Genomic DNA, 26067 nt, shown 5'->3' on the forward strand with positions numbered 1-26067 from the left:
TTTTCTGTTTGTGCAAAGACAGTAGTCACCCTCTTATAGAGTTACTCATTAATCTATGACTTTATACTTGGTACAAAGCAAATGCTTCCATATAAACTTTGAAATACATTATGATATGCACAAAAATCAAAATTTACGTTTGTCCTCTATTAAAATCACAAATGGAGATTAGCCTTGAAAATTCCCTAAGCAGACAAAACAAGTTTAGTCATACAAGCCTAATTTAGCTTATTTTGTAAGGCTAACTTGACCTGTGTTCTTTCTTGCTTATGCCTCTGAAAATCATAAGCAAAACTTGAACTGTTTCCCAAGGTTGATATGAAGTAACCACTGATCAATTCCTTCACATTTAAGAAAATTCTAACATTATAACCACTCACTGTGAAGAATAAACAATCACTGCTTTCTTACTTTATAAACTGCTTTATAACAGGATACTACTCCTGAGACCCATTCCATGTTTTGGTTTAATTGCTCCTGGCTTGCAAACTGTCTTTTTGGTGTATGCACAATAAACTTTTATTAATTACTAGTTAGGTGATTCATTGGCTTTACTTCTGTTATTTCTAAACTTTGATGTTCCCAACAAAGGTTTTTTTCAAAAGGATTTTGTTAATGGTTTTTGTTCTTTAACCATATCTAAGAAATATGGTTAATATTTGGTTAATTATGGTTTTTGTTCTTTAACCATATCTAAGAAAATGATCTGGTTATCATTCTTTTAAAAACTTCACTGATTACCAAATCAAATAAGGAAGCATTTCTGCTCTTCATCACAAACTTGGGCTTTATTAGCTTTCGTGATAGCCAAAGATAGAATTTAAAACTGGAATAAAGAAAGCTCTTCTCATCTAAGAGTATGGAATCTTTGTAGTTTAGAATTCCATCTGTCCTTGTTACTTCCAGCTAGAATCACCATATTTTATTTCTGACAATACATTTTGGTAAAGCAGAAAAAGACTAAAGTCATAAAGGGGCATTATCACTTCACAACGAAGGGATAAGCAGCAGGAACAGATGAAATTCAAATCAGCTGAGATCCTGTTTCCATGATAATGTATCTCTCTAGCTTTGAAATCACATCCGAATTGCTTCTGTGCTGAGTGGTTTTCAAAGTCATCTTTGAGATATCATTGAGACTTTTTAAATAGATAGCATCTAGTAGAGTTAGACCCCTCAGAAAGGAGACTTCTGCATCTGAGGGGAAGATTAGTTCTTTCCATTTCCAGGTGGATGAAAAACACAAGTAGAATGTCTTGAAATATTTTTTTTCTTCTTCTTCAGATTCACTATAATTTTCCAATTAAGGCTTGGTTTCCTACATAATTAAGGCAGGTTCCTTTGTCAAAAGCTACCAATCACTCTTCACCCTATCACATTTTGAACTAGAGTCTATTAAATAATGAATACAGATGTAAGCTAGTGTCATCAGAAAGAAAGAATGAATAGCAAGTAGATGGCATATCCTAATAGATTGGGCAGTTGAAGGACTCCAGAGAAACTAAGAAAGCATTAATTTACCATCACGTGTGCCTAATTATCTTTGCAGTTGATGCTTGTAATCCTTGGAGTCAAGAGACAGTGCAGTTGTTTATCTATTAATTCATTATTTTATTGTTCTAGTACTTACAATCTCTAATTTTCTGTTCCACCCTGTGACAGTTGTCTGTCCACTGACTAGCGCTACATTGTTATACATTTGAGTGAACACCAGTTGTTTTTAATTTGGGTCTCTTTGTAATGAGGTCATATAAAAGCCATCATCATTATGAATTTTTACAATGTGTGAGTACAGAGAAGCCTGTCCCCTCCCTCATAGCCTCCTGCATATCAGCAGCAGAGCCTAATGATGCAAATAGCATATTAGCATCAGGAAAGGGGATGCAAAGTAGCTCTTAAACATTTTGTTTTGCACTGCTCATCTGAATCTATAACTTGTAAAAGTGGAAGTGGTCAAGGTCTTCAAAGTCAGTGAAGGTCCACTAGGTTCTTTGATGAGAGTACATCAAGATTAAGATATTGCTTAATTATCATTTTCAGTGTAGGAAAAGGTATATTAGGGATAGCTCCTTGTATTCAGTAGGCATGTATTTATTAGTGATATCAATAACCTTAAAAATAACATCAATAATCACAACAACAGAAGTTCACATGAAATGAGTATTTTGTAAGACCAGCACTTTACTGTTTTGCATGTATAATCTCACATAATTCTTAAAATAATTACTCTTGCAACCCCCTCTGTCTTAGTTTCCTGTTACTCTTGTGAAAAAAAAAAATCACAAGCTACTGGCTTAAAAGAATACACACTTATTATCATACAGTTCTCAAGGTCAGAGATATAAAATGTGTTTCACTGGGCTAAAATCAAGGTGCTGGCAGAGATGCTTTCCTTTCTGGAGGCTCTAGGGGAGAATCTATTTCCTTGCCTACCCTAGCTTCTAGAGGCAAAGGGCTTTCCTTTCCTTGTGGTCTCCTTCCATGTGACCTGACATATTCACAGGATCTTGGATTATGACCTGGACATGTTTGGAGGGTCATTATCCTGCCTACCACACCCTTTAATCTCAGTGAAAATGAGATAAATAAAAACAAACAAAAGAAACTGATCACATCATTCCCTCTGATACCCTTCCCACTTTCAAACTGTTCAAGCTCCTTGTTAGTGGTAACAAAACAAAATTCTCTAACATGACCTTTAAGATCCAGCAGGGCCTAGTCCTCTCTCCCTGATTTTTCCTTATAGTCCCCTTCACTCGCTTTGCTCCAGCTACATTAGCCTTGCTCTGGACCCACGACCTAACATACACATTCCTCTTTTCCAAGCCTTGGTACCTTCTGTCTTCCATCTGGAATGCCCATTCAACACAGCTTTGCATAATTAACTTCTATTTATTCTTCTGCCTATGCCAAGCATCACTTCCTCAGGGAAGCCTGCACTAACTCTAAATCTCCCTCGTTAATTAATTAACTTATTTATTAATTTAGTTATATACATATATCTTTTCTGTGCTCACCTTATGCCAGACACTCCTCTCATTGCTGGGGATACAGCAAGGAACAAAACGTATAATGCTCTGGCTTTTGTGAAGCCTATATTCTGAAGATGGGAGACAGATGATACGCAAGAAGCAAACATTCAATATGTCAAGTGGACAAAATGCTATTCAAGAAAACGAAATCAAACTAGGAGATGAGAGAAATGAGTGTAGGAGCTAGGGGCTATTGTAGTCAAAGAGGTCAGGGAAGAATTCTGTAAGGAGCTGACATTTGAGCAACAGGGGGAATGGAGAAGGGGATGGTGATTCTTTTGGATCTTCAAGGGAAGAGCATTCCAGGAACAGGAAACAGTACATGTGAAGACCCAGACAGAGATGGAGCACCTTTGACACTCTGGTCCCAGAACTCTGCGCCACTGTGACAGCAAGGGTGTTACTTTCATATTTCAGTGTTACCATTTGACTGACCTCTGTCTCTTCAACTAGACTTTAAGGTCCAGGAGACAAGATACTCTTTCTGCTCTCACTTACCATAGTAATCATACTGCTTGTCACATTGTTGACCCACATAAATGTTTGTTGGATGAACAGATAAAGGACCCTACATATGACTAAGTGTTATTCTAATTCCCAGTGGATTTATGAGGAAACTGAGGATTATAGTACTTATTAACTTTCCAAGGTCATTTAACTAATTGGTCGCAAAGCCATACCCTAAATCCAAGACTATCTGACACCATGGTTTATATTCTTAACCATTCTGCTCTATTATCTACTAAAATTTTTTAGAGATGCTTAATGTCCACTTTGTCTCTTAATGAGGAAAATGACTTAGAATAGATAGGACAAATATTGTTACCAGCTACAGGTACAGAGGTTCTCTATAGGAACAGAGGCATACTTACTTAGAGCCCTGGTATTCTCATAAAATGGTGAGATTAATGACCACCTCAAAGTGTGTTTAAAGAAGCAAAACATTGCAGAAGATAATAAACAGGAAAACCATATTAAAATGGTAAAATATTTCTGTGGCAAATTCCATATTACACATGGAATGGATAAGGAGTATAAAACTGCTAACATGTTCATGGTACTGATAAAAGTTTAATGGCATTACATGGAAAGTGAGTGTTTCAGTGTTCATGTGTATGCATGGCAGGTTATTTCCTTTTTCAGCTCATACCCCCATCAGGAAAGGACTCTTCCCTCTAAAAGTTAGGGTTGATTATCTTTTATTCCTGTTATGGGGGAGAACCGAGAAATAGTAGACGATCTCAAGAAATGAGGGCTGAGTGGTTTTCAACAGAGTGAACAAGAGACAGAGGAATTCAAAGAATATTTTAGAAGGAATGCAATATATTGGTATGACCATAAAATGAATAACTTTGATAGATGTTGTGACTTAAAGTGAGTCTTAAAGCATATCCAATGCTCTTGCTAAACATATGAATAAGGGCCATGATTAAGATAACTGAATTAGCATGAAACAACTGGGTGGAAAGGAGAGCAGATGGTACTTTGGACAATGTAAGCTGAAAGAGGCCAGCTCACATATTCTTTAAAAGTTGCAGACACTATTTCAGAATACATTTACAAAAATTTTTTTTAAGTTCATTTATTTATTTTGAGAGACACAGAGAGAGAGCAGGGGAGGGACAGAGGGAATGAGAGAGAGAGAGGGAGAGAATCCCAAGCAGGCTCTACACTGTCAGTGCAGAGCCAGAAGTGGGGCTTGAACTCTCGAAACTGTGAGATCATGACTTGAGTCAAAACCCAAAGTTGGATGCTCAACCAACTGAACCACTCAGGTGCCCCTGAATACATTTTTACTAAAAGTTCCCCACAACTTTTACCAGGAAGGAAATTTAAGCTTATGTTAGAAATATAATAAATATCATTTACGTTTATGGTATATAATTTTGTTTACATTAACTCCATTTAAATTATATGTGGTTCTCATTCCACTGTGTGTAGCTTGAATCATTTTAGATTAAGCTTATTGTTGTTCTTGGAAGGAAAGTTTAATTCAGGGTATTATAAACACTGGCATTATTAATCAAAGGAAATGATTATTTAAAAATATATTTTAGTTAAGCAATTTAAAAAGGTAATATATGCACATAGTATAAAACTCAGAATTGTAGAGTGGTATAAAATGAAAAGTTCCCTTCTGATACCCTGAGCTATTCAGTTTACACCCCCAAAGCAGTTTTATTCTAAATATGTCTTTCTACAGATAATTTACATATAATTATATGTGTGCATATATATATGTGTGTGTTTTACTTACATATACATATGTAACATATATACATTTATGTGTATATATTGCTGAAATTTTACTTTAAATTAAAAATACTTTCCTATTTCCTATTGTACAATAGGCTATATTCATTATATTTTGTGATTGTTTTATATATATATATATATGTGTGTATATATATATATATATATATATATATATATATATACATCCTGCATGTTGATTATAAATAATTAAATTACTGAATTATCATTTGCAAGTTTTTCAGTTGATTTTCTTAGGGTTTTCACATAAACAACCTCATGATTTGTAAAAAGTGATCATTTACATGTTCTTTTTCAATTTTTATAATTCACGTATCTTTCTCAGATTTTTCTGGCTCTTATGTCAAGACTATGTTAAACGCCATTGTTGATAAAGGACATACTAGCTTAATCCTGACTCTAATATATATATATATATGTGTGTATATATATATATATATATATATATATATATATATATTATATATGTTTTTTTTAATGTTGATTTTTAAGACAGAGTGTGAGTGGAGGAGGGGCAGAGAGAGAAGGAGACACAGAATCTGAAGCAGGCTCCAGGCTCTGAGCTGTCAGCACAGAGCCCCACACAGGGCTTGAACCCACAAAATGTGAGATCATGACCTGAGCCGAAGTCTGACACTTAACTGAGAGAGCCACCCAGGCACCCCCTGACTCTAATATTTTAATGGGGATGTGTCCAGAGATTTCTAAGTATGATGTCATCCTTAACTGATAGAGCAACACTATTTGTTTCTAAGAAGAAACAATAACATTGCCTTCTTTTAAATACATAATCTTAATAGATACATGATAGGTAGACAGATGCTTTATGTAACATCTACTAAGATAGCATGGCTCAGACCAGTCCTCAAGGACTTGTAGGCTATTTGGGCCCTTGTCCTGGGACTCAGGCCCCTGGGGCTGGAAAGAGAGTTCCAGTCAGTGACCTGTTGAGGGATCTGGGTGACAGAACCAGACCAGGAGGCAATCTGGCTTTCTGAAAGTCACACAGAAGGATGAGGACCTCAGAGGATGAGGACAAGGAGAGGCCAGGGACCAAGGCTTAAGCATTATGTACGTTATGACTACCAATAATAATACCAATACATATAATGAATATATATTAGCATAGAAATGAACAAAGTAGTCTCTTAGGAGTTATTTCTGATTTCCTCTGCTGTTATATTAATGTCTGTGTTTTCACTTCTTATTTTGTGTATTTGTGTTTCACTTCCTTTTTTCCTGACTGGGTTAGCTAATGGTTATCATAGTCACAATTTTTCTCCAAAAGACTAGCTTTTGAATTTTATATTTTGATTCATTAATATCTGTGAAGTAGCATTTCTTTACATTTTTGTAGTATATGGGTCTCTTGGTGAACATGATGGAAAATTATGGTCCTGTCCTCAGGAAGATACACATGCTCACACATTCTTTAAAAGTTGCAGATTTTAGGGAGTTTATTTAAAGAACTGACATTCATTCACAGATCTTCAGTTAGAAGGATCCATTCATCATAGATCTTCTCAAGTATTGTCAAATAGCAAATCTGTTGAGTTTGCAAGGTAAGGTTCAGCTCAGACCTGGATCTTGGCACATCTTAGAACAGAGACCAGTCAGGGTGCCTGGCTGCCTTAGTCAGTAGAGCATGCAACTCTTGATCTTAAGGTTGTGATTTTTTAACCCCACATTGAGTGTAGAGATTATTTAAAAGTAAAATCTTACATAATAAACAAAAACAAACAAACAAACAAAAAACTGAGGCCAGGCTGCTAACAGTTTTGGGATTCTATTACTCTTGCTTCTAGTACTATGATCAATGCTATGAAAAAAGACTTCCATTATTCCATTCCAGACAATGAGCCAGCACTTTACTTACTATCACAAAAAGCCTAGGAGGCAATACTATTATCATTGCCATTTTATAGATAATAAAGTGGAAATACAAAGAGGTCTAAGTTTTAAGAGGAACTTGCTTAGAACCACACAGCTAGCATTTATGAGAGACAGAATGTAAACCTTGGCCGGTCTAGCACTAAAGGTGGATAAGAATTCATCAAAGTCAAAATAAGCTCCATTCATTCTCAACACTCTCATTGCTACTACCTTTTTTTTTTTTTTTTTTTTCATTTCCTTCACTTTAGGGCAATGATTCTCAGCTAGGGGCAATTATGCACCCCAGGGAACATTTCACAGTGTCTTGAGACATTGACAGTTGTCACAATTGGAGGGTGGTGCTACTGACATTTGGTAGGCCAGAAATACTGCTGGGCATTCTATAGTAAAGACAAGAACTCTAGACAACGAAGAATTATCCAGCCTCAACATCCATAGTGTAGAGGCTGAGAAACTGCCTTAGAGAAACTGACAATGCCAGTTTAATAACGCTTTATTTGGCAGCCAAATGCAAAAACCAAATGGACAAACAAAACAACAGGAATCTAGGATGTATCCCTAAGTTATTTGTTTATGGACTGCACTGTCTCCCTGTAAAATTTGTATACTGAGGCTCTAATCCCCCAGTATCACAAAATGTGACTATATTTGGAGACAGGGCCTTTTAATAAAGGCCCACAATAAATATAAAATGGGGCCCTGAGGGTGAGCTGTAATCCAATCTGACTGGTGTCCTCAGCAAAAGAGGAAATCTGAACACACAGAGAGACATCAAATGTATCAGGCAAGCGCAGAGAGATAACCACATGAAGAAGCTGGCCATCTGCAAGCCAAGGAGAAAGTCCTGAAAAAGTTCTTTCTCTTATTCTCTTCAAGGGAAACCAACAATGCTGGTGCCCTGATCTTGGACTCCCAGCCTCCACAACTGTGACAAAATAAATTTGTGTTTAAGCCACCTAGTCTATAGTACTCTATTACAGTGGCCCTAATATACTACTTAAGGCTACAGACTATTTTCAAAAAACTTCAGCAGTCCTAAAGTAATTTTTACATAGTCTATTGCTATGCTAATTAAAGTGATTCAACTCTTCACTAAACCTGGTGTTTAACTTCATTTACTGTGCAGCATTTTGTTAATTTAATTTCCTTTTTGTAGCAAGATCCACTTTTTGTTTCCCATTTCAGGCTGCAAGAGACTTCAGAGGTCTTCAAAGCCAGCATCCAAATGTCCTGCTCCAGTGAGCCTGCTGTGTGAAGCTGGGGCTGGGTATTTTCTCCATATGCAAAAAGACTCATTGGAACTTGGCTAATTTTTCAAAGCTATTGTCTTTCAAAGGGTGACAAATCATTTACCTCAAAAGTTAAACTGGTCAAATGAAACCTCAAAAAATGCAAACTCTTGGCTTTGCTAATATGAGATGTAATGAAGCATCTTAAGCAATGCATTTTTTTTCATTTTTTTCTGACATCATTCTGAAACTGATTAACAAAATTAGCATTTCTCATTCCAACAATTTGAAAACCAATGAATGTGCGGTTCATGCAAGAGAAAGGCCTAGGCTTTAGCTTCATGCCCATTTCCTTCCATTAGACTCTTTTTCATGCTTTGCTAGAGGAGGTCATTGTGTTTGGGTAGCAAAATGTACATCCCACAAAAGCACTTTCTTAACATCCTTCTTTATAGATATAGCGATATCATTTGCTTATACGATGAAACAAGCAAATCTCTCTCTCTCTCTCTCTCTCTCTCTCTATCTCTCTCTCTCTCTCACACACACACACACACACACACACACACACACACACACACACAAACAGCATTGCTCCTGAAACTCTTTTCCCATGATGACCTAACACCATGACTTCTGTTACCTATTCATTCTACCCACTCCCTGTTGAGACTGATTCTTTTAGATCATTTACGGATAGGACAGCCTCTAATTTCAGCCTTGAGACTGTGCAACAGCCTAGAAATCAATTTGTGTGTCAGTACCTCTAAAATAGCTCTTCTGGCTAACAGAAGTTTAGGAACGAGAGTGAGCAGGATGTGAACAGTATTCTGTATTATCTCATACATACATTTTGGTGCTTACAACTGTCCCTGTGCTTTTCTCTTAGTACCCATTGCCTAATAGTTCATGTGGTACTAGAAAAAAAAAATATTACATTGCTGTAATCAAGGGCTGTTTTTGTATATTTCTCCAGAAAATAAATTGTATATCATGTTTTTTTGTTTTGTTTTGTTTTGGCTAGTCACACACCCCACATCCTCTGTTCCCCGAATTAGCTAGCTGGATCATAGCAAGCTACTTCCTTCTTAGCAGTCTGGAGTTTTCTGCTAGAATGTTCCCTTTGGTTCCAGGGACATGTTTTGTTTTCCACAATTACTATGGCAGCAAGTGCTATGGAAATAGGAGGGTAGGGTCAAGGGATGCTAAAAGTCCTGCTATTGGCAGTGTGGTTCCCACACACAGAACTGGCTAGCCCAAAATGATAATAGCACACCTGTTGAAAATCACAGAGAGGTAATAACACTCTAGGTCACAGAGTTAGAGACAGAAATATTGGCTTCCTCAAAGCCTCAAATATAAAATATTCCTTGACAAGACACTTTTGTTGTTTTGTACCTCTGAAACCTTAAATGTTTTACATTTGAAGTCGCTGAGAGTAAGGATGCATTATGTGCTGATGATGACATCTGGAGAATGACATTGAAAGTTACTTGAGTGCAATGCTGTTGTTGGAAGTTTATGTTAGGGAGTCTATCTCCGGCAAAGTGCAAGTCTGGGCTGAGAGAACAAACATCATTCACCATTTTTTCAGCAAACATTCCCTGGCAACTTTTCTATTCTATCCTGTGCTAAGGTGCTCTGGAACTGCAGATAAATTACATAGGATCCTTGTCTCTGAGGACCTATGTTTTATTGAGTAACTGGCTTAAAAAGAATATGCCTGCTCCAATGGTTGACCTTATCAAGGACTCTGAGTCTTTAGTAGTCTTTGGATTTACGTATTATTTGCTTGGTGGATGACTTGTCCTGTTCCCCTGCCATTTGGATGGCAATTTGGATGAAGAAATAGAATTCCTGGTTTAGGGCTTGAATGGACTTAAAAGTCTCCTTAACTGGAGAAATATGATTTCAGATATACCCAAATTAAGGGCCTTAGGACCCCTGAGGAGGGATTTTTTTTCCTGCTTGTATTAATATATTAATAACCAATGCTTTACAAATAAGGCATTAAGTAGGATGTGCTACCATGAGACATTGGAACGAAGAGTTTTACAGATCTCTACGGTTTGGAGAAAAGGAAGCTAAGGGTGTAAAGGTACTTGGGATGAGTGAAAAATTTGGGACTCAGGAGCATACAGTTCAATAGAAGCTAGGATCAACTTGGTTCTTACATAAAACCTTGTGGCCTGCTTATTTTTCATCTCCCCAGTTTGACTATCTAAATCAAACCTGAATGTACCAAACCAAGCTCCCTTTGTCTTCTTACACCAATACTCACCCATGTAATCATCCAAACCACACACCATGGAATAAAATTCAGGATCATGGAAGGAAAGTACAGGCTCTGTCACCACTGCTAATCAACATCTCTCTGCCTCTTATATATTCAGTGTCTCCCTCTTAATTGTTTCATACCATTGGTTATTTTATCTACTGCCTTATTTCTTAGTTCCTTGTAACAGCCAAACCTCTCAAAAACTATAATGTATTTTATTACTTTATATCCATTTCCTAATTTCATGCATTTGAGTCTATGCCCATTATACATCCAGATTTTTCATCAAAATCACTAATGACCTCCATATCATTAAACTCCATGGATTATTCTTTGGTCCTCATCTAACTTCACTTCTCAGTGGCAACACAATGCTACTGACTACTCTCCCTTCTTGAAACATTTCCTTCATTAAGCTTCTGATTAACTCTGGCTACAACCTTTTATCTCTTCTCTGGGCATCTCCTCTTCTTGTAGGTCATTAAATATTAGAGTTACTCAAGGTTCAGCCTCATGCTTTTCTATTTTATTTATTTATTTTTGTTAAATATTCTCTATGTAGGCAATCTCATTATAGCATATCAATTGACCACTTATTTGGAATGACTCTTAAAATTATATCTCTATACCCTGAAGTTATCCACCAGGCTCAAACCCATATGTAAGCAACTACCTACATAGATGATATTTAGGAACCTAAAGAAAGGATATGTTAAATTCAATCTGTCTAAAATGACAGCATGATCTAACTACCTACTCACAGAAAATTCAGTCCATATATGTATTCACCATTTTTTTAAACATCTATTTATTTATTGTGAAAGAGAGAGAGAGCACAAGCAGGGTAGGGGCAGAGAAAAAGGGAGAGAGAGAACCCCAAGCAGGCTCTGGCAGAGCAGAGCCCAATATGGGTCGATCTCACAAACCCATGGGATCATGACCCAAGCCGAAATCAAGAATCCAATGCTTAACCAACTGAGCCACCCAGGTGCACAAGTATTCACCATTTAAATGAATATACACAATTCATCCAGTTTTGTAAACCATAAAGCCAGGAGTCATCCTCAATATCAGCCTTTTCTTTAATCTACTACCTACCGCACCCAATTCATCATCTATTTATGTTCATATTCTAATTACTTTATACTTAGTGAATATTTCTATAATATTCCACATCAATTGAGAAGGCCAATTCCAAGTTACCACTAGCTCTTCCCTGGATTTCCATAATGAACTACTAATTGAATTCCCTATATTTGCTCTTTGTACTAGGTTTAAAGAGAAATATGTATATATGTATAATATATATAAGAAATATGTATATATATATTTATATATATATTTTGCTTATATATGTATAAATTTATACATTTATATATAAAATTTATATGTATGTATTACTTATATTTTTTTATTTATATATGTATAAATATATATATATATTTAAAGAGAAATATGTATATATATAATATATATAAGAAATATGTAGGAGAAGGAAAAAAATATAATATTAATATAATTATATTATATATAATAAATATATATAATATAATTTAATATTATAATTATATAATATTTATAAATATATAAAAATATATTATATAATTATAATATTATAATATAATTTTATATATAATATAAATAAATACAAATATATGTAAATAAACATATATATAAATATATAAATTAATATAAATATAAATATAATTATATAATATATAATTATATATAAATATGTATATTCTTATATATTCTTATATATTATATATAATTATTATATATTATATATATTTTCCTTCTCCTATATTATTTTAATACATATAAAGAGATTTGTTATAAAGAATTCGTTCATGTGATTATAGAAGCTGAGAAGTCCCAAGATCTCTGTTGGCAGGCTGCAGACTAAGAGCAACTGATGTCGTTCTAATCCACATCCAAAGACCTGAGAAGCAGTAGAGTCAATGATATAAGTTCCAGTCCAAGGGCATGAGAAGACCAATATCTCAGATCAATCAGTCTGGCAGGTGAATTTCCTCTTAGTAAGTTTTTTTGTTTGTTTGTTTTATTCAGGTCTTCAATTGATTGATAGAGGGCCACCCATTTTAGGGAAGGTAATTTGCTTTAGTCAGTTTACTGATTCAAATGTTAATTTCATCCAAAAGCACCCTCACAGACACATCCATAATAATGTTTGACCAAATATGTGGGCATCCTGTGGTCCAGTCAAGTTGACATATAAAATTATCCATCACACTCATAGACCCAACCATACATACGTACCAATGACCAGAGTTATTTTCCCCCAACTGCATGTGCCTTAATGGAGCCTACAAAGCCTTGAATAATTTGGTCCCTACACAACTCTTTAACTTTATCTCACACTTGGTTTCCACTCTTCACCTCCACCAGTAACTTACAGTGCCTCAAGCATGCCTTATCCATGCTGGTTTCTCCTGCTGAAGGGATTTCTTGCCTCCTCCTCTGCGGACTGATTTCTCTGCAAATTTCAAATCTCAGCTCAAATGTCATTTCCACAGGGAAGACTTCCATGAATACTCAGATTTGGTTATATATCCCCATTACATGTTCTTATAACACCATTTGCTTCACCTTCATACATTTTTACCTCAGTAATAATTTTCATGGTTATATAAATTTTGTTAGTCCAGGAGACAATGTCATGTTAAATTTTGCTTAATGCTCTACCTTCAGGGTCAGGCCCAGTTCTTGGCACATCAGAAGTATTTAGTACATAGTTGGGTGAATGACCCTTACCTATATTGTACCTATGGTTCACTAAATCAGTAAGGAAATTAGAGTCACTTAGCCTGGAGTTCTATTTCTTGTCCAAATTATTATATTTTGTTTGCCAACTCATTGTTCATATCATTAATATTTTTATAGATTTTTCTTTGCTTTTTTTTTTTTATCAGCAAACTTCCCCAAAGTAATTAGACTACAGAACCTTTCAACCAATAGTGTTAGCTTCCTTGAAAGATGGGAACTGGAAAACATACATACACTCAGAGTAAAAGAAGGAAGAAAAGGCAGTTAAGTGGAGCAGAGGATTAAAAAAAAATGAAGGAAAAAAAGAGCACCACTGAGTTTTGACCAACCCATGGTATGAATGTAAAATTAGATTAAGGGCATAGAGAAGATCATTGGTAATGCAGTAGAACAGGGCTGGCAAACTGTGTCTCCTGGGTCAAATCCAGTCTGCCACCTGGTTTTGTACAGCTTGTGAACTAACAATGATTTTTATGTTTTTATTTATTCATTTATTTTTTTATTTTGATATTTTTAAACAGTTGAAAAAATTTAAAAAAGAATTATATTTAGTGAAGTGAAAATTTTGAGATATTCAAATGTCAGTGTCCACAAATAAAGTTTTATTGGGAAATAGCAACGCTTATTGTTTATATATTTTCTATGGCTCTTTGTGTCTACTGTGGTCTATGTCTACAAAGAAAAACTGAGCAGTGGTGATAGAGACCAGATGGTTCACAAAGTCTAAAATATAACTATTTGGTCCTTTACCAAGAAAAGTTTGCTGACCATTGCAAAAATCTAAACTACTCATTTATGTCAGAGTAAATTCTTTGCAGATTCATTTGGTTGGAGCAAAATATGCACTAGTGTTCAATGTTACATATAAAAGTGCATTTGAAGGCTAAATTAATTTTGGATCATTCATCAGTTGGGATTACCTGTGTCATGCACTTGCTCCTGATATAGCACAGATTATTAAGACATGATGGAATATTTCATGACGTGAAACTCATCCAATTCCACAGTCCACTTGGAAAATATGTGTATGATCACATTTAGTTGTAGTTCTGGCTCTGCTACTAACTAGCATGAACTATATTAGCGGACATGCTATATAGTGTTTCCAGAACAATTGTCTGATGTTTATTTATTTTTGAGAGAGAGAGAGAGAGAGACAGAGTGTGAGTGGGGGGAGGGCAGAGAGAGAGGGAGACACAGAATCCAAAGCAGGCTCCAGTCCCTGAGCTGTCAGCACAGAGCTCTACGTGAGGCTCAAACCCATGCTCAAACCCTCAAACCATGAGATCATGACCTGAGCCGAAGTTGGATGCTTAACCAACTTAGCCACCCAGGTGCCCCAAATTTTCTGAATTCTGATAAACCATGCATTGAATTTGGGCCTTGTCATTTACATGCTATATGACCTAGGGCAGTCAATGCCACCATTTAAAGCCTGTGTCTTCTTCATCCTTAACATTACAATGTTAATGGTAACAGCGTCATACTTTGAGAGGATTAGGTGAGAAAATGGATGGAAATCATTTAACACACCATCTGCAACATGGAAGAAGTTTGTGATTAGCTGTTTTTTACCAAGAAAGCTATTTACCAGGTCCCTCATCTGATATAGGGCAGGAATGGGGGTGGGGAGGAAGTTGATTTGAATGAAGCATCATATGTGGCATCAGCTTTTCTGCTGTTGATGCTGAGTATTGAAACTGATATTGAAGTTGATTACACATGGATTTCTCAAAATACAATATGGCCCTAGATCTCTTTACGAAGATAGCAAGCTGACCAGTTCCACAGTCTCCACTGAAGATATATCATATTATATCAGGCACTCAGCAAAATATACTTATTAGCTTTCACATGAAAAACTGAATTACATTTTCCAATAGAATTAGACTGGTGAGCACTATCAGGAATACCTTTTCAAGGCATAATGAAGAACCAGTTTTTGGTCAGCTACCATATATGAAAATAATGCATTTGGAAAGAGTACCATGTTCTATTTTCTTTCACACTTAAAAAAGTTCCTCATTTCAACAACCATCTTCCTGAGGTATGTATTGGGATGATTTTTAGAGAAACTTCCATCCTTGGTATTTGAGAAGGGTTTTAAAAACCGGGATGTATTGCCATTTTATTGATTTCTGGCACTGGTAATGAATCATTGGCATTTTAAGACTTCACTAGAACATATAGAGACATTTTGTAAGTGATGAATGATCCTAGGGTTGCCTACACTCTGTAGCTTTGGGGAGAGAAGCACTAGAGAGCCATGGAAGGCTACCTCTCTTAGGAATTCAGGCTGACACTGGTTTATAATTTGGCCCATGGAGAAATATTAACAATCATATCACATGGCTTGGCTTATCATGCTTTGCAGCACACACAATGATCTCAAGTAATAAACTTCCATGAGAACCTACTTGTGGCTTAATCTCTTTATGTGAGACATTTCTTTCTTTCCAGTGAGATTTTCAGGTAGAATCAATCCCTTAACCACATTCATCTGGCAAACCAGAGAGACTTCCACTCAAGAAGCAGTCTAGTTCCTGACATAATCAACAAACGTATATTGATTTAGGGTACCTAACGAGATTGCTATGATTTAAAAAAATCGGAAAGACCCTATGGTGTAAACTAGGCATTTATGTAGTACAATCAGGTTGCTTGTCACTGGTTCTTTCTTCCTCTTTGTGCTTTTTTCTGAGCAAGATAGAATTAACTAAGACATTATTCAGAAAATACAAAAGTAAAACAATTATACAGTTTCCAATACTTTTCTTCATTCTAAAATCATTCTTTAGGGCATGATAAGATTAACAGTATTAACATGTGTTTGCAGTGCAAGAGTGAAATGTTCTATTCCACTCATAACAATCCAAGAATCATTTCCCTAGTTTGGAACAAATATTAATGAGAGTATGGGACTACCAAAGAGAAGTCATTCCTTCTTTCCCATAGACAAAGCTATTTTAATGGAGAAAGAAACATTTTTCTACTATTTTGTGTGACTTTTAATAGGTTTTACATTCTTTAAATCAGGTTTATTGAAGTATAATCTTAAAATACACCATTTACCTATTTATGTGTACAGTTTGAATAGTTTTGAAAAATGCATACATCCACATAACTGCTGCCATAATCAAGATACAGAACATGTTCTTTAATCCAGAAGTAAATAACCATAATCTTCTCATGTATCTTTGCAAATGATTCCCTGCTCCATCCCTGGTCCTAAACAAATACTGATTTGCTGCTTTCTGTCCCTAAGATGATATTTAACTTTTCTATAATTCTATATAAGTGAAATCACATGCTCTGTATCCTTCTGTGCCAGGTTTCTTTCATTCGGCATAGTAATTTTGAGATGCATTCACATTGGTGCATGTAATAAATTTGTTCCCTTTATTGATGAATACTGTTCCATTGTAATAATATATAGCAATCTATTTATCCATTTACCCACTGATGGATATTTGGGCTGTTCCCATTTAAAGCTATTGAAAAGTTGCTATAAACTTTTATGTAAGTCTTTTTATGACATATACTTTCATTTTTCTCGTATAAATACCTAGGTTTGACATTTCTGGGTCATATGGTTTATCAAGAAGTTTCACCTGACAAGAAAATTGCTCACTTTCTTTTAAAATGGTGAAACCATTTTATATTTACATCAACACTGCTTCATATTCTCACAAGCATCTGATATTATCAGTATTTTTTTAATATTTATAATCCTACTGTGTTTGTAGCAATATCTCTGTGGTTTTAATTTGTATATTGATAATGATTAATGATGCTGATCATTTTTTTCATAAACTCATTGGCTATCTTATTTAATGAAGTATCTGTTCAAATTCTTTGCCGATTTTTTTTTCACTGAACTATATGCCACCTTTTTTTCGTAAGGGTTCTTTATATATGCTAGATACAAGTCCTTTTGAGCGTTGCTTTTAAGGATCCTTAAGTCAAATTTAGTGCATCCTTTATTTTGAGTTTGTTTAGCTCTACCACTAAGGTACACCCTTCTAATGTCTATACAGATACACAAGGTGTTCAGAGAGACTCCTCTCTCTGGCCAATCAGAACATATTAGGCCTTCTAACCCTGTTTGTGTTCTGGGAATTGTTCAGTTTACAACTTCTGGTCAGTCTTTGCCTGGCTTCATGCAGTTTCAGTCTGCTTGTTCTGTCTTACTATCCTACAACAGATGCAAGGCTACTCTGTCAAAGATTTCTGAAACAACTCCTCTGAAAAATTCCCTCCTCTCTAGCTCTCCATGCTACTAATACAAGTAACCTCAAATATCCATCTTTGTCTTCTCAACTCAGTAAGACTGTTATGTTCTATTTATAATATCATTTCAAAAGTGAATCCAAATTACTCATAGGACTCATCTTGTTTCTCTTCTCTCATGGATCATAATCCTGTGTTTCCTGTTTTGCATTGTCTGTAAACAGCTGTCTTACAATTTTTGTCCAATTCTCTAGTTGTTTATGGTAGGAAGATAAATCCATTCCAATTATTTCATTATGGCTGAAGCAGAAATCTCAATATTCTTAAATTCAGCTTAGCCACACAGATGGAATAGAAGACATTTGCATCCAATTGCATATTTAATTTAGGAATTTCAAAGTTATTTTATTCTAGGATAATATAGTTAAAGAAAAGAAGATGAAGAGATAAATGTGTCAGTGTGTGTATGTGTATGTAAGTATGTTCTGCTTTATGTGCTGGGTCTAACAAAGATTAAAATATCAAAAATATAAAAAATTAAACATGTTTGTTGAACAAGCCAGAGTTTGATCCTGTGACTTCCTATAATAGGAAAGGAAAGGAACACTGATGTTAACTTGCTCCCTCATACAGAGTATTCTTTGGCAGTTTTGAGAAATCAAGCAGGCTTGACATACCTTATTCTGTTCTGTTCCTCTGCTATAATATATACAAACATGGACAAAACAAATCCAGTATATTTTGAAGAAAAATGAGAGATTTGTTTGAATTACATATGTAATTCAGGGCTCATCAGTTTTTGCCAAAAAGTGGGATACGACAGGTAGATTTGCTAGGATAACCTGGCTACCTGTTACATACCTGTAACTTAAAATACAGATTTTTAAAGGCTGGTTCAGCCTCTGTTTTATGTTGTTTGTGTCTAAACTTCTCTCATGGTTAGATCTTCTACACTAACCTCTTTAGAGGCTCATTCCTGATCTCCTACTAAACTTTGTATTTTTGAGATAAGATGATGAGCTTGTTACCATGGAGACTTAACTCCCAGGTAAACATTACTTAATCTCACAAAATTTTGCATATTAACTGCATAAAAATCTTGGCTCAAAAACAAGGAAAGTTACTTGTAAAAGTAAAGACATCTGAAAACTCTCTCTCTTCAAATACACACACACACACACACACACACACACACACATATATACATACACACACTTAAGTCTATACATTTAAGTATATGTACTTATATATAATTTATATAATTATAAAAATGTGTATATATGTATATTATGTGTACTTAGATGTTGATTTCTGTTGGGTCCCTTCCAAGTGCCTCTACAACAGGCCTGAGAGCCAGCAAGTACTGCTTATATTTAAACCCATTCCATCTGTTCTCTGGCTCCTAGAATGAATTGTGCAAACCAGTACATATAGTGGTAATTTAACGGAAATATGTATGAACTACACAAGAATAACCATTTAGGAAATAGCAATGAAATTGAAAAAAAAAACATCTAATTAAAAATACCCAAAACAAAATAGTATCTAGAAAATAATACATGTAAAAATAAATGTACAAAATTCATATGAAGAATTCATGAAATTATTTGTCTTCTTGCCTTTGCATACATAAAGAATAATAAAAAATTACTTTGTAGGAAACATTCTTGTTACTACTTTAATCAGGAACTCCGGAATTGAATGAAAACAATAATTTTTTAACTTGATAAAATGATTTGGAATTATTCTGTACAGATGGACAATAAATAATGGACTTGCCAAACAATACATGGATTTGTCTTATATATTTCATTTGTATTACTTGCATAGTTAATTAACAGAAAAATACATTAGGCAAGACAACAAAAAGAGCAATACAAAATGTTACTATATGTTCAACTCTTAGTCAGCTTACCCAGTCCAAAATATTTTCAAGTTCATGATGTTAGGCCTATTGCTAAATATAAGAGAGCCAAAGATTTACATTCTTCTTGGTTACATTAAAAAAATTTCATGGAGGGGAGCCTGGGTGGCCAAGTCGGTTAAGTGTCCTACTTAGGCTCAGATCATGATCTCAGAGTTCGTGGGTCAAGTCCCATGTCGGGCTCTGTGCTGACAGCTCAGAGCCTGGAGCCTGCTTCGGATTCTGTGTCTCCCTCTCTCTCTGCCTCTCCCCTGCTCATGCTCTGTCTCTCTCTGTCTCAAAAATAAATAAAAATATTAAAAAATATTTTTAAAAAATTTCATGGAGAGAATTATAATATATAGTTACAAATAAAGAAGCAGGAATTTTCCTTAGACCTAAGACTGAAAGAGTTTCAAGTATTAAAACTTCCTAATACAGTTAAGAAATACTGGTTTCTGGCAGAGTAAGGCAGTTTGTAAAAATATCATGGATATTTAAATGGAGACAATGATAGGGGCGCCTGGGTGGCGCAGTCGGTTAAGTGTCCGACTTCAGCCAGGTCACGATCTCGTGGTCCGGGAGTTCGAGCCCCGCGTCAGGCTCTGGGCTGATGGCTCAGAGCCTGGAGCCTGTTTCCGATTCTGTGTCTCCCTCTCTCTCTGCCCCTCCCCCGTTCATGCTCTGTCTCTCTCTGTCCCAAAAATAAATAAACGTTGAAAAAAAAATTTTTTTTAAATAAATAAATAAAAATAAATGGAGATAATGATAAAGTTATGGGTATAACAAAATGTTACATTGTAGAATGGCTACTTTTGGGTGGACACTGGCTAAAGTGGACGGGTCTGAAATTATAATCAGTTAGGAATCATTCCAAGAGAGAAGTATACCTTTGTGAGTATACAGTTATTTGTGAATCAGTATTTTCAACTGGATATAAATTTGTAGTTATATAATACATGTGATGCTACATTAAGGTGCATCAAGAGAAATCAAATTGGCTCAGTCGGTTAACCATCAGACTCTTGATTTTGACTCAGGTCACGATCTCATGGTTTGTGAGATTGAGCCCTGCATCAGGCTCTGCGCTGACAGCACAGAACCTGCTTGGGATTCTTTCTCTCTCTCTCTCTCTGCCCCACTGGAGCTCTCTCTGTATCTCAAAATAAATAAATAAATATTTTTAAAAAAGAAGTCAAAGAGAGATGGTACGGTGTAGCAGAAGACTTATTTATAAATATAAATATTTATATATATATAAATATTTATACATTTATATATATATATTAGAAGGGTTATTATGATTATCATCCTTATTACTCAATTATTTTAAAACTAAGGGATCTCAAATTTTTAAGACACGGACCTGGAAATGTCAATCAAATGGAATGTATCACTCAGGAAAAAGACAAGATGATAACCTATAGTTAGAAGTAAAAGGCTATTTTGCTTTCCTTCCACCACCTCCTCCCACCTGCTCCCTTAAAGCCACAATGGTGTTAGTTGTTTATACAGTACTTGACTGGGAAAATAGTCCTTTCTGAATCATAAATGGTTATAACCAATCTATCATGGCAATACCATGGACATCAATAGAATGATATCAAAAGAGTGTAGGTCCAAGAGTTAAGCAATCCAGGATTGATTTTTATTAACAGACTGGTTCAATTTCTTCATCTTTAAAATAAAGTTTACATAGGATTCCTTCCTTAGGTATATCCAGTTTTAACATGCTGACTCTTTTTTTTTTTTTTTTTTTAAATTTTTTTTTTTCAACGTTTATTTATTTTCGGGACAGAGAGAGACAGAGCATGAACGGGGGAGGGGCAGAGAGAGAGGGAGACACAGAATCAGAAACAGGCTCCAGGCTCTGAGCCATCAGCCCAGAGCCTGACGCGGGGCTCGAACTCCCGGACCGCGAGATCGTGACCTGGCTGAAGTCGGACGCTTAACCGACTGCGCCACCCAGGCGCCCCAACATGCTGACTCTTAAAAAGTTCAAAACATATGCATCCATCAAGTAAGAGGTATCGAGTATTCTTTGCAAGAGATGGGGTATTTGCTTACATAAAAATTATTTTCTGCTTCTCAGTAATTACCAATATAAGATACCTTTTTATTATCATCCCAGAAATGACAATGTTTTGAATGCATTTATGGCACTGGAGACTCCTTTGTGGACCCACGTGTATAGAAATAAAAAGAAAATTCAGAAACATACAACAGTAAATGGATGCCCTCATTTTACACACCACATTCCATTTTTCTCATCTAATTTCTAAGATGACAAAGCAAGAATAGAAAAGATCCTGAGAAGGGTAAGAAATGTGATTACTATAAAGCAATTTCCTAACAGGAGAATTTCAGAGGACGGGAGCTATTTAACATGAAAAAGAGAAGATACCAAGGAGGATAATAGAGCTACATTAATGATGAATGACATACAGGAGGGTAAGTGTTTCTGTTTGACCTACTTGAAATATATAAAATAGATAAAAAAGGTCATCACCAAAGTCCTGTTCCTAAACACCATTATAACGAATGGCATTTAGAGATTGTTCTTTGAAATTGACCCTCATATAGACTTCTTATAATGTATAATAGAGTAAAAGAACACTCCATGAAATCAGAGAGCTACCAAATTAAAAACTGATTAGAAGATTACATATATATATATATATATATATATATATATATATATATGGAAAACTAATGAACATACAGATTGCCAGTAATATTTCATGGAGTTAGAAGGGTATAGAGAAGGAAAAAGGAGAAAAAAAGGGGGAAAGGGGGGGGACGGTAAAAGATGCAGAAAAGTTGTAAAATGAATATATGTGTATGTGTGTGTGTGTACATACACACACACACATACACATTTATATATGACAAAAATTTATATATAATAGGATCAGCCAATTGCCAATTGATCATCAACTTATAATGGGTTCCAGAAATACCCAGAGCCTTCACTGTAGAACAACCCACTAAAGCATGACAGTCTGCATTCTCTAAATTAGTTTGGGATAGCTCCTTGACCTTTTTCAGTTTATGAAGCTTTCCAAATAATAGAACCTCAACTTTAACATGAGGATAACATTTCGTATTTGGTATAATGTTCCTTATAACTAGAAACTCAAAAAAATAATCGCTAACAGATATGACTTCAGCAGAGCAAAAGGTCTTAAGATATTCCCAATATTCTTATTTATTAATTTTTTACTTGGAGCGCCTGGTTAAATGACTGACTCTTGATTTCAGCTGAAGCCATGATCTCATGGTTGGTGGGACTGAGCTCTGCATTGGGCTCTGTGCTGACAGTATGGAACCTTCTTGGTATTCTCTCTCTCTCTCTCTCTCTCTCTCTCTCTGACCTCCCGCTACTTGCTCTTTCTATCTCTCTGAAAATAAAGTAAAAAAATAAATGTTATTAATTTTGTCTTTTATGTCTTTCCCCCTGGTCTATTTGGACCCTAATTGTTGAAGGTGAAAATCTTGTCTTAAGAAACGAGTTCTGCTAATGCCAAAAATCTATAACTCAGTTCACTCCTAAATGTACCTAAATGCAGAGTAAATAAAGTCAAGTCTTAGTACATACAGATTGTTGTAGTCAGGAAAGTGAAATGGCAGGCTTTCTATACTGTAATAGACAAAGCCATCACTTAAGGTTTACAGTAGAATACAAAAATGCCATTTACAATTTGAAACAAAAGAACCATTAGCTTTCTGCCCCCTTCACTGCATTATTGATTTACTTTCATTTGTTCCAGCCAAAAGCCTGTGTGCCTAACCATTTTTTATTCTTTAAAATGGGTATTACTGATTTTGCTTCCAGACAACACCTTCCAACCTTCTTTTCCTGCTGTCAGCTTTTTAGTTTGTTTCATTAATAAACACTTTCATTTCCTGTAATTATATTGTTAGCATATTTTCTTGTAGACACCTTTTACCACACCACAATAACATTTTGTCAGGTCCCCTGTTTTAAGATTGAATCACTGTAAACAATGACTACTGCCCCCTGGCTCTGCTCTGAATGTATGTTGCTTCATTTGTTCTGACATCTGCACCCAGCTCTGTTCTGGGTGCTCTCAATGCAGATAGAAGAGAATGACAACGGCATTCCCTCTTGCCCTTCTCTAGTTCACACCTCACCCAACCAAATAACACAGTTTCATTTTTGGTTTTAATTCACAGCATTTTTATTAGCGGTGGCGAAATGACTTGAATGAGACTGAAATGCCCAGTTGAACCTAATTTTACCAACTTCAATCTCAAACTTTGTCTCTTCCTCTAGGGTGTCTTACTGCAATTAGTAATTGGCACAAGATTCAGTTCAAGAAGGCTGAGTTTGGGCAAGCAATTAACTTGTAATGCCAATTTGTTTAGAGCCTTTGCTACTGTGTTCCTTGTGACAAAGACTATAATAGAATTTGTGCATCTTTTATAAAGCTGGGGGATTTTACTCCTATTCATTAGATATGATTTCAGTGTTGTCATTTGCAGCAAAGACTTAATAGATACACAAACAGAACCACTTAGCTAGTTTTTATCATCAGTTTACCTTTATCAAAAATTATTTTAGACATTAACATAGCAATTTGGTTATAATGAAGACCACTATCCTTAAATGACCAATTATTGCTTCAAAATCATAAACAGGAGTGCTGATCAAACTCTACATCTTAAAATTCTGCTATTAATAATGATCTTTGTTTATGGGGCACCTGGGTGGCTCAGTTGGTTGAGTGTCCGACTTCGGCTCCTGTCATGATCTCTCGGCTCATGAGTTCGAGCCCCATGTCAGGCTCTGAGCTGACAGCTGGGAGCCTGGAGTGTGCTTCGGATTCTGTTTCCCTCTCTCTCTGCCCCTAACCCACTCACATTCTGTGTCTGTCTCTCTCAAAAACAAATAAACATTAAAAAATTAAAAAAAAATAATGATCTTTGTTTAAATGGCACCAAAGTTTAAAAAAATGGGCAAACTTCTGTATCACAGAAATAAATTTATATGTATAGTCCACACAGAAGATGTGAGTTTCCAAACCGTTTAATAATCTTACAAGATATGACTCATCCAAAGGAACACTACCTTATTTTTCTTTTCTTAATAAAACTACTACAGATGTTACCTTCTTCACCCAGAAATTCTACTGGCTTACATTTTTGAAATTCTTTGTGAAAAAGATATATAATATCTTTAATATCATATTAGAGAAAAATCCGAATTTGGAGAATCATTCCACCAACCTACGACTAATGAATAAGGGAAGTAAGTTTTCAAATTGGGTAAATTCATTTGAGTTCAGAACTTGTTCCAATCTTAGGGTAATATGATATATTTTCATTATGTCTCGTAAATCGATTCTAAAGGTGATTCTGAACGTTGAGTCCCAGAATTGTTTTGTAAAATGGGGTAAGGTCATGTTCTTGAAAGAAGTGTCTTACAAGCAAGTTACCAGCACAACATTCATTGGACAGGTAATGCTATTTTAACAAAGCTGATGTGCATATATTGTCATACGATTCATTTCAAGTTATCTTTTAGTTGAAAGAAGAAACATTGACCAAGATTCTAATCAGCTAAAGATAAACCTAAACAGATCTATATTCACTAAAGCCAAATCCAATGTGTTATATCTATTTCATACTTTGTTCTCTTGGGCTTCTACCTCACTTATTCACAATGTCTACCTCCATGTCTCAGAAAGACATTTAGAAACAGGCAAGCACCCCCTTTAAATGTCATCTTAAAAGCTTTAAGCAGCTGACAAGCAGTCACTAAGCAACTGCCCAGGTTCATCCTAGAGAAGGTTAAAGAGTTGAAGCCTGTTATAAAGTGGGTCAAGGGATCAAGGAAATACACCTTCTCTAATAAAACTCTGCCCTACTTCTCATCAGACTGCTGTGGTGCTCAACTGTGATCATGCATTGGGAAAGCAAAAACAAAATAGTCAATATGCAGTAGAGGTGAACTGACTTAGATCTCATTTTTTACTGCTATAATTAATCAAGCAATAATAGTAACATTTTGAACACCATTTTAAGAGTTTTTCATAAAGCTCACTCATGCCTCACAACCACTCCCATTTTGTCTCTCCCTTGTTCTTGTTTTGATTGCTGGCAGATTATTTTTTTTTTTTACAGAAATATATGTGTTGGTTTTAAACAAAGTGGATTAACTTGAAAGGTCTGGTCTATAATAGTACATGCTGCAGTCTATTCCATGTGACAGTCATAGTGAACGTTTCACAACTAAAAACCCTTAGGCAGTGTCTACAATACCACTGATCTTTAGGCTAAAAAGGGAATGAAATGGTGTATGCTTTTTAAGGTTTACTAAATCTTTTTGTTTGTTTGTTTCAATAAATTAGAAGAAAGAAACCAAGAACAGGAGGGAAGAAAAAAGCAAGGAAGGAAGAAGAGAAGAAGGTATAAAAG

Source organism: Lynx rufus, unplaced genomic scaffold, assembly GCF_022079265.1.
Source record: "Lynx rufus isolate CCGP_SWC_20201006 ecotype Redwood Valley unplaced genomic scaffold, mLynRuf1.p SCAF_9, whole genome shotgun sequence".
NCBI classification, from domain to species: domain Eukaryota; kingdom Metazoa; phylum Chordata; class Mammalia; order Carnivora; family Felidae; genus Lynx; species Lynx rufus.